The sequence below is a fragment of the Mytilus galloprovincialis genome, chromosome 5, assembly GCF_965363235.1.
Source record: "Mytilus galloprovincialis chromosome 5, xbMytGall1.hap1.1, whole genome shotgun sequence".
Taxonomy (NCBI): Eukaryota; Metazoa; Mollusca; class Bivalvia; order Mytilida; family Mytilidae; genus Mytilus; species Mytilus galloprovincialis.
The window spans coordinates 94,092,619-94,103,266 of record NC_134842.1 but is presented as its reverse complement, the minus strand read 5'-3'; positions in this window follow the sequence as shown (position 1 = coordinate 94,103,266).

Below are 10,648 nucleotides of genomic sequence, written 5' to 3'. Positions count from 1 at the left end.
CTGGCAATAACATTACCGGTACCAATAGAACTGCGCCAGATGCGCATTGTGACAAAACATGTCTCTTTAGTGATGTTCGAGGCCAAAATACTTGTCCACATGATAGTATAATAAGTGTCATAAAGCAAACTCTACTATAGTATCAGGTTTTTAAATCATTAATATCGCATTGATATTTTAAAAGTATCGCATTGTTTATTTACATATATAAGAAAGAAAAAAACAGCACTTCAAATTTTACACGGACATAAACTTTAGCTTTTAACTAACTTCTGAATGTATATTTAGACTCAATAGTTGTTTATATTTGAACAATAAGTTTTAAAGTTAATACTTTCATAATTTTTCGTTGCCGAAAACAACATTTTCCGATTGGAATGTCTGCATTTTTACAATTGGTATTAGACAATATCGCTCATTGATATAAGAAAAGTTTTATATATACGCTTCTGTTATATATATACTGTTACTGTAATGTTTACTTTAGTGACAAAATTTTTAAAAGTTAATAGAAACAAACAAAGTTGCAATAGTCTTCTCAATTACGAGGTGTTTAATTCTAAAACACCATTTGCATAGGTTTTCAATAAAACTAGTACATAGTTAAGCAGAATGATTAGATATCAGGTCGACGACATTGGTATCTTTCAAGTTGGATGAAGAAAATGCATAACCTCCGATTTGTTTAAAAAAATTAACACAGACGGAAAACATATCAATCTATTAGTTCAGTAATTGTCGTGTCTGCCCTTCCATTATGTGACTGAAGAAATAATTCAAAAAAATGGGTAACAATTGTATTGAAAAGAAAAAATCGAGTACATCTTATAATGTTAGGGCGTGTTTGAGATGAATATTTTTTCTCGATATCGTAAAAGGTAAGAATATTTCATACATCGTCCCGCTTCAGATTCTATCATTTTTATATATTAAAGCTACGGTTTGACTTTATAACACTAAAAAAATCACAGTACTAAAAGATGAAATATATGGGACAGGTGAAATACCTATCTAATGAGTCACAAAAACAGAGAAGGTGTGTTCGAATAGCCATTTTTTTAACTGAAAGTACTTGACGACAGTCTTTCCAGTTGGATGATGAAAATGCATATCTTCGAAAAATTCTAATTTTCTGTGTGTGGTAACTAGGGTTTATAGTCTTCATACACTAAAAAAATCTAGCCTGCCCTTCCACGAAATATTTAATGAGAATTTTTTTTAATGTTTATGAATTTTCGAAAATTCTACCTGACAACCGATCAGACAATAGTTTTAAGTTGAATCAATGTAGACAAGATCATTAACTAAAGCTCATAAGCTAGTTGATACAATTGTCTTTTAAAATACAACTGACATATAAGGATCGAAAAGGTGCAATGTGGATACATTTATCGGTTTCAAAGAGCAAAATTGGTAGCTCGTCTTCCCTACAATGGCTTCCATTTCTACGATAGTTAAAACGAACTGGCGTAATGGGGGGATAATTTTTACGAAGTAGAATCCTACCTGTTTATATGCATCAAAGAAATACCATTTTATAAAATTCATGCAGTAACAAATTGATTAAAAACGAGCAAAAATAAACCAACCCATGTTTGCCTCGGAGGTTGAAACCTAAGTTATTTCATAACTTTGAAATACTAAAATATCTCTCCTCAGTAATATATTACATAAGCTGTATTTGGCAAAACTGTATCCGGAATAATCGGTCCTACTAAAAAGCGCCCGGGAGCGCCCTACAGCGCCTGGGAAAAGAAAAAGCGCCCGGGGAACAGAGAAGCGCCCAGAGAAGGAAAATTAGCGCCCGGAGAAAAAAATTAGCGCCCGGGAGAAGAAAATAATAATATTTTATAACAATATTTTTTTCCCCTTAAAAATAACTAATCATTGCTTGTTTTGTCCTTAATATAAATGGGGGGTATGTACGATGCTACATCTAAAGTGTTGTTGCATTTTTACATTTTAGATTTCAAAATTGTACATCTAAAGTGTTGTTGCACTTTTACATTTTAGATTTCAAAATTGTATATAAGTTGAGTTAATAAATATAAATAAGAGTATATAGAAGAATCATGAAAGACAAATGTCCGCGATCAAAATGTATATTTTGTTATTTGAAAATAATCGATGCCTGAGGTATTTCCCAACTGCATGGTGAACACTTTTTTATACAGATGCTGAGAAAGATTCATTATATCTTTTTATAAAATGCTTAATTTAAACCAAACTCCTGCTTTTATCCCATTGTTTTAACTACGGTACATGTAAAGTACTGGGCTTTTTTGCTGATTTATTATGTGTACCTCTATTAATTTTGATTAAATTAATATTTATCTGTGAATTTTGAGTTACTTATACATTTGTCATTTGATATTGTTTTGAAAAACTAACGTGTCTTTTGATGTCTTACATTTTATAAATCTTCTGCAAAAACTGTCACCCATTATTATCAGACTTTCGAAATAGTATTCATATATTATTGTCAAAATTAAAATATGCATACTTGTTTATATGCCGTTTATTATCTGAATTTGAAAATAACTTGTCTGAAATTTAAAAAAAAAATCAATGTTCATAACTTGTCACATGCCAATAAAATATCTTATATTTTTTCACGGGCGCTTTTTCTTTTCCCCGGGCGCTTTTTCTTCACCCGGGTGCTCCCGGGCGCATTTTAGAAGGACCCGGAATAATTGGTCCTTAATGCTCTTTAACTTCATACTAATTTGGTCGTTTCAACTTGTTTTGATTCGAGCGTGTCTGGTGAGTCTTTTGTAGACAAAACGCGCGTCTGACGAAAATACTTAATCTTAATCCTGGACCTATCTGTGATGTTTTAATTTCTAAAGTATTATTTTTATTATGTTGATAAATAATTTGTTTCACGATTTAAATTTACAAAGATTTTATTAGAATTCTTTAATAAAAATATACTCAATGGACGACAAATGAAAGTTGAAACAGTTGATTGGCAAACAATTAAATAGGGGCTTAAAATAACAAAATCAATCAGAAGTCGATTTGCCTTAAAGTTTAAACCTAGTTAATAAATTTAAACTTGTTTCTTAGAAATGTTGTTAAAACTTATATCAGTACAATAGAAATGACTACTGAACTAAAGAAACCCTTGGTAACTGATAGTCAACACAGTTTTGTAAGTTTTTCACTTATGATCAAAGTGACCATTCAAATTATTGATAATACTATTTAAATTGAAAACAAAGGGGCCAGGGATGATTTATTTTTTGTTGTTGTATTTTTGTCATCAACATCATTGTCATATCTTAGTAACATATCAAGTTTAATTGTTTGATTAGTCGTTTTTTCCCCATCATGTTAATTACGGCTTACTTATTTGACCTCATAATTTTAGCGGAATAGATACTAAATGTAGTCAGCTGTACATATATCAGAAAAACATACACTATTCCACACCTTTTTGTCATATAATTGATATTACCAACACTTTAAACCAGTTGCGGGTCGACGGGTTTAAACAGAAAGATTTTGAAAGTTAAAAAGTGGTGAAACTTTTAATCAGTAATAACCAAGACGACAATAAAAATCAGACAAAGACACTTTAATTCAATTACGCATCCGCGGGTGTATTGTAGTAAATGTTATTTTGACGAATGAAAATCTGCTTCAAAACTTAATCTTCTGTCCTAGCAAGTGTATATAAGGAAAATATAAAGTGTTATGAGCTATGATGCAAAATGTGCGTAGAATTACACTGCAACGGCTTCCTAATTGAATATTTACCTTTGTGTGTTGTTTCTTTAATTCATTTCAGAACACCGCCCACCTGCATTAACAAACGTAGTGTAAGGCATGTGATCAACTGATAGCGTTATACTTATTGACATTCGGGAGATACGGTGTAGCTGATTAGAATGTTATTATTGCAATACTTTATCAACTTGTCGTTGAATTGGTAGATATAAACGAACCCAAAGGGGAAGTTATCCAAAGGGGAAGTTGTGTAATTTGTCAATAACATTAACGGTACCAATAGAACTGCACCAGATGTGAATTTCGACAAAGCATGTCTCTTCAGTGATGCTCGTGGACAAATATTTGTCAACATGATAGTATTATCAGTGTCATAAAGCAAACTCTACTAAATTTTCAGTTTATTAAATCTTTAATGTTTCTGTTTGTTAGTTCGTCGGCATAGAATATGAGGAAGGCGCTACCTTAAATGCCAGCTGTATAATGTCCTAGATATTGATTGGTTGTTGGTTGTTTAACGTTCAGTGGCAAATATTTCATGCATGTTCTGTCTGTTCAGAACGAATGTCCAAGGCTACAATAACGTTTTGTATATGTCTAGAATAAAATTATAAGTTCAGATGTAAAATGCTATTATTCTGATTTCCAAATTGATGAATAAATAAGCATAGGACAAAAAAATATTTTGAATCCAGATCTTTTCAGATATGATAAATAAAAACTTTTATATCTAAAAACATAAAAACTTCCCAAACCGCACATGTCAGTCTGTACACAGTATTTTTTAGGTGATAATAAGACTGTATTTGCCATTTTGTTATGATAAACCTTAATACTAGTGTTAAATTTTGACTAAATAATTTTAAATGATAGCGCTGAAGGGCTTCGGTAAAAAAAATCTGACTCGAATAAAAAAACCATTTGTATTTCTGATCATCTTCAGTTTGTGAGTTCTACATCAATATCATGTACTATTAAATTCAGAGTCGGTTTTATGTCATTTCTTGCATATATTTTTTTTGTTACATGCACATAATGTAGCTTACTTTTCAAGTTCTTATATGACAGCGAAAAAAAATTGAGAATGGAAATGGGAAATACAAGCATGTTAAAAAAAAACACATTTGGTTTCAGACAATAACTTCAGTAAGTCGCTTATCTAAAGAACTAATTCGAAATGTGATGATTGATATTTTCTGAGTATGCAGCGTATACCTAGATTGACTGTAAACAAGAACTTCATTGCGGTCTAATACTTCCAAATCATAGTACGTCACACATGGTTGCATACGAAAAAGGATTGAAAAATATTGTTGGAATATATTATAATACAGTTGTAGATAAAACTAAATCTGAATCATAAATATATATCTTATAAATGGTGTTTTAAAGCATCATTCTTTTTTCTTATTGGTGTTTCTATAAAATATTTTGGAAACTTGAAGTTACATGGTTACCAAAACATGTTAACAAGAACGAAATGGGTGGCCATTTGATTTGTAAACTTCCAGTAATGGTTATAATATCTTACATGCTTTGAAATGTTATTTAATATTTTCTCTGTAGTACCGGACAGAATAAAACTTGACTCATGCCAAGTATTCCTTTATTTGAAATTAAAAAAAAAAATATTTGAAAAATGCAAATTTAACAAAGACTAATACGGGGGAAAATAGTGGTATTACACTTTGTGTCGTCTATGTAAAAAAAAAAGAACGAATGGAAAACAACTGTCACATTCCTGACATGGTACAGGCATTTTCAGAAGAAAATGGTGGTTAAATCTGGTTATATAATTACTAAACCTCCGACTTGTATCGCAGTTGTTTATAGTTCCGGTATATTGACATAATTTAGTAAGCTATAGCTTACCAAACAAACAGCATAGGCTTATGTGAACAGAATTATTATGAATTGATCTATAGCAAAAAAAAAAATGTATTTAATTCAGTTTTAAGTAAATTCAGTCATTTTAATTATAAAACTTGGTGTAATATAATTGAATTTAAATTTTGTTATTGCTTAAATTGTCGATAATCTTTTCTTTGGTTATGATTTTATATTTTTATTTGTAAATTGAATAGATAGTTATATTTATAGTGCGAGTTGTTATATCTAATTGTTAAACTGTCTTAATATGCTAATGAAACATTTCCCATGTTATTTATTTTAATTTTAATCCAAATCTTGCAATACTAAGTAAGCAGTGTGTAAGCCATATATCATTTTCAACATAAATGTATATATAATTTCTGTAATTACAAACGAAAGTGAAACAACGCCTGGTGAGTCTGTAAAACGGCAGAGTCCATAAAATGGATACCCGAGGGTATGCAGGGTCGTTATGATAAAAACATAAAATGTAAAACATAAAACATGATTTTATGTATTGTTTTTATCCTGATGAAACATGTCGATCAATAAATTTTCTGCAGCAGTCCCTAAAGTGTTGTTGTTATAAGACTCTCTAAATTTCTTTAATTGTTTCGTCCTCAATAATATGCATGAAATATTTGCCACTGGGCGTTAAGCAACCATCAATCAATCATTAATTTTTGTAAACTATTGCTAGTCATCAAGGATGTCTCAATTGAAGTGAACTAGTAGTTAATTAATTTAAAATAGATTTACTTCTCGATTGAATTGTTTCATAGTTTTTATGTTTTATAGCCGACTATAGGATATGAATATTTCTTATTGATGAAGGCCACTTTATTTGATATTTGGTGGATACCTCAATTATTTCTTTTATAACTTTCGTTATAAAATGTTTGATATTGTCATTGTGAATATACTTGAAATATCTGCCACTGGACATTAAAAGCAACAATCAAGTTTTAACGCTTTCGTTTTTCTACTTTGGTTATTGACATTGTAGCTTAATACTAATTAGTCAATGAAAATATTGAAATATTTGTTTTTTCATATTGATGTAATCTTTAAATTTAGGGATGTAACATTGACAAATGATATGATCTTTTACTAATGCATTGACTAACATTGTAATTAATTGTTTAAGCCAGCTATATGCCGAGGGAAATAGGGAAGAGGGTGCTGCCAAATCGCGCAGCACGTAGGCAGGTTAATCATGCACAGCTACCGATAATCAGAAGGCGTCGCCCAAGGAGAGCTGCAACTATTGTGCAAAATGAAGCCAATCCACAACAGCCGTTAATGTCAGCACAACAGCCGTTAATACCACCACAACAGCCATTAATGCCACCACAACAGCCGTTAATGCCACCACAAAAGCCGTTAATGCCACCACAGCCGTTAATGCCACAACATCAGGTATTGCCACCACAACATCAGTTATTGCCACAACAGCCGTTATTGCCATAACTACCAATACTACCACCAGAACAGTTGGAATGCCACACGTCCCCAAGCAGCCCCCTGAACAACAAGTTCCTGGTCAGGGATGTGTTCAACCAGTGCAGCCCACAGCTCCTAATACTGTACAAAATAGTGACATATTATGTATACCTACTAGTAATGATGTTGATATGTTTGTACCACAAAAAAATTATAAACCAAATTTGGAATTTTGATTATGTTGATTTGGCTCAATTACTGTACACAGTGCAAATTTTGTTTCAAATATTGATCAACCGAAAAAAGTGTTAGGTTTTGATGAAGATGGGGACATTTTAATTGAAAGAAACAACTATTCAAAAGTAAATCATTATCTAGCATTGGTGAGTGGACTGAAGGTTTTTTAAATTATATGAAAATTTTATTACAAAGATTTCCGGATTTGGCAAATGAATTGATTATCTACATGACTATTATTAGGGGGGCTAATGTACCTTTTGAAAACATTTATAAATAAATATGACAAGCAATTTCGACTTAGAAAAGCTCGAGATCATATGCGTGAATGGGACGTCATTGATGGGCAACTATGGCTTCAGTTTATTGCAGTAGGCATAAATCATGTTCAACAGACATCTTCTTATACATCTCACACAGTTAACAGACCTTGTTACGATTATAAGTTTAAGGGCGTTTGTACTCATATGAATACAGCCATCCATGTATAAGATGTAGCCTTTGATGTACTGTACAAAGTATTCATATAACAAGAATAATACTCGAAGTTCTGTAATTTCTTACTATTCTGCTCCTAGGTATCAAAATTATCCTAGGACACCTATTACACACAATTTTGCACCAAGGTATCAGTCCAGTGCTAGAGCTACAACTCAGTCAACTAGGTTTTTGAATCCACATAGACATTTTAACCAAAATACTCGTTTTTCGATTACCAGGTCACTTGGCCAATGTTCAACGGATGCAATTTTAATAATTTCAAATTTGATAATTTTTTACAGCTTGCAATCAACAGTATGATATTTGGTGTTTTGGTTTTACCCCTATTTATACTACGGTTTTATGGAATATGTTGAAAGACTACCCCGATAAAATATCGACAAATATATTATATAATGCATGGTTTTAAATATGATTTTCGAACACATTATACAGGCCAAAGGATTGCTTATGAAAGCAGAAATTTAACGTCTGTTTTACAAAATCCAAGTTTAGCTTGGATAAAAGTCATGTGTGAAGTGGAAAATGGCAGAATTGCGGGCCCCTTTTATTATCGACCTATTTCAAATCTACGAGTTTCTTCCATAGGCATTGTGCTAAAAAAACGGGTGTTTTTCGTTTAATAACATTTCATTCCAAATCTACGAGTTTCTTCCATAGGCTTTGTGGCAAAGAAATCGGGTGGTTTTCGTTTAATAACTCATCTGTCTTCACCAGCTAATGGAGGTGTCAATGATTTTATCGATGATTTCTATACTTCAGTAAAATATTCAACTTTTGACAATTCAGTAAATATGATAAAAAAAAAGTTAGGGTTTAAAGCGGAAATTGCCAAAATGGATATAAAGTCCGCCTTAAGATTATTGCCAATGTTTCCTGGCGAGTTTGATTTATTGGGCTTTCAAATGGAAGATTGGTATTTCATAGACAATTGCCCATGGGGTTATCGGTGTCATGTGGTCATTTTAATCGATATTCTTCATTTTTGTGGGAGGAAATAAATTTTACTTTATTCTAGTTAAAACGGAAAATCTATAATTTACGAATATTTTACAGTAAAGCGACTTTAAAGTTTTTAGTTGTAAAGAATTGATTAAATTCATTGGTAAATACATTTCATAAAGTTTGTTAATTTATAACGGTCACTTAAGATTAACCATAGTAATTAACATGTAAAGCCTTCAGCTAAGATAAATAATTTTCAAGTTCGTTATGCAACTTTTCTTCGGTCATATCGAATACACACATAATTCAATTGATATATGGATTGAACTTTATACAGTTACAAATAATTAAATAAGACATCAAACAAAATAAACGATGACCATGTAGATCAAATAGCAGTCAGGTAGGTGTTTTAAACAACAAAAATGTGAGGAGAAAAGAAAGAAACTAGACATGAAATTATAATAATGTTGTAGCAGAAATCAAAAACGAATAACTTAAATGAGCCTCAATTAATTGCTAACGAACGTACTATATAAACCTGTATCGTTCCGATCAAAATTAAATCCAGAGAACTTTTAACGAACAATGACGGAATGTCATAAATAAAGGCAACAGTAGTATACCGCTGTTCAAAACTCATAAATCCAGGGACAAAAAACAAAATCGGGGTAACAAACTAAAACCGAGGGAAACGCATTAAATATAAGAGGAGAACAACGACATAACACCGAAACGTAACACACACAGAAACGGACCAAGCATCAGACAAAACACCACGAGAATAACAAATATAACAAGAACCTCCTTAACGACGTCGCCTATAGCGACACTACATCAGTTATCCTGAAGAGTCCCAATGGAAGGATGAAATCGATAGAATGGAACTGTTAACTTTTTACTTATTTTATTATTTTATTTAATGAATATATATATCTGCACATGTGAAAATTATTTTTTACGCCTATATATATATATACAACTCGTCTAAAAATCAACCCAACAATGTTACATCTGTAAATTTTCTTTCGCAAATGTTTTGTTCTTCCCTCGCCGGGATTCGAACCCATGCTACTGAGATATCGTGACACCAAATCGCCTGCACTGTAACCGGCGCGCTAGACGACACGACCACCTGTGATTTATAAAAATGAAGCTTTTGTTGGCCGGGTGTTACTTTTCCACATCAGTTTTAATCTAGCGTCGTACTACAGTACATGACATATAAGGCATGAAGATGTTATTTTTACAGATCAGCTACATTATCTATAGTAAAGGATCCTACAAATTAATGTAACATGCAGTCACAGAAATAATTATATTTATAAGTACATCTGAACCAGTGACAACTCTACAACAGATTTATCCATCGGAACACCAGCAGTGATGGTGATACATGGCTGTGTACATTCTGTATATACAACTCGTCTTAACATCAACCCAACAATGTTAGATCTGTAAATTTGCTTTCGCAAATTTTTTGTTCTTCCCTCGCCGGGATTCGAACCCATGCTACTGAGATATCGTGACACCAAATCGCCTGCACTGTAACGGCGCGGTTGACCACACGACCACCTGGGCTTCATAAAAATGAAGCTTTCGGTGGCCGGGTGTTACCTTTCTACGTCAGTTTTAATCTAGCGTCGTACTACAGTACATGATATATAAGACATGAAGATGTTATTTTTACAGATAAGCTAAATTATCTATAGTAAAGGATCCTACAAATTAATGTATATATATATATATATATATATATACAACCAAGTCTAAATTGAAAACTATATATATAGATAATTTAGCTGATCTGTAATATACTTGTTATATATTATATTTTGTAGTGTACAGAATCATATTACATGATCCATCGCCCTGTAAGATTGATCGTTGACTATTTATTCAGTCATTTTATATATAT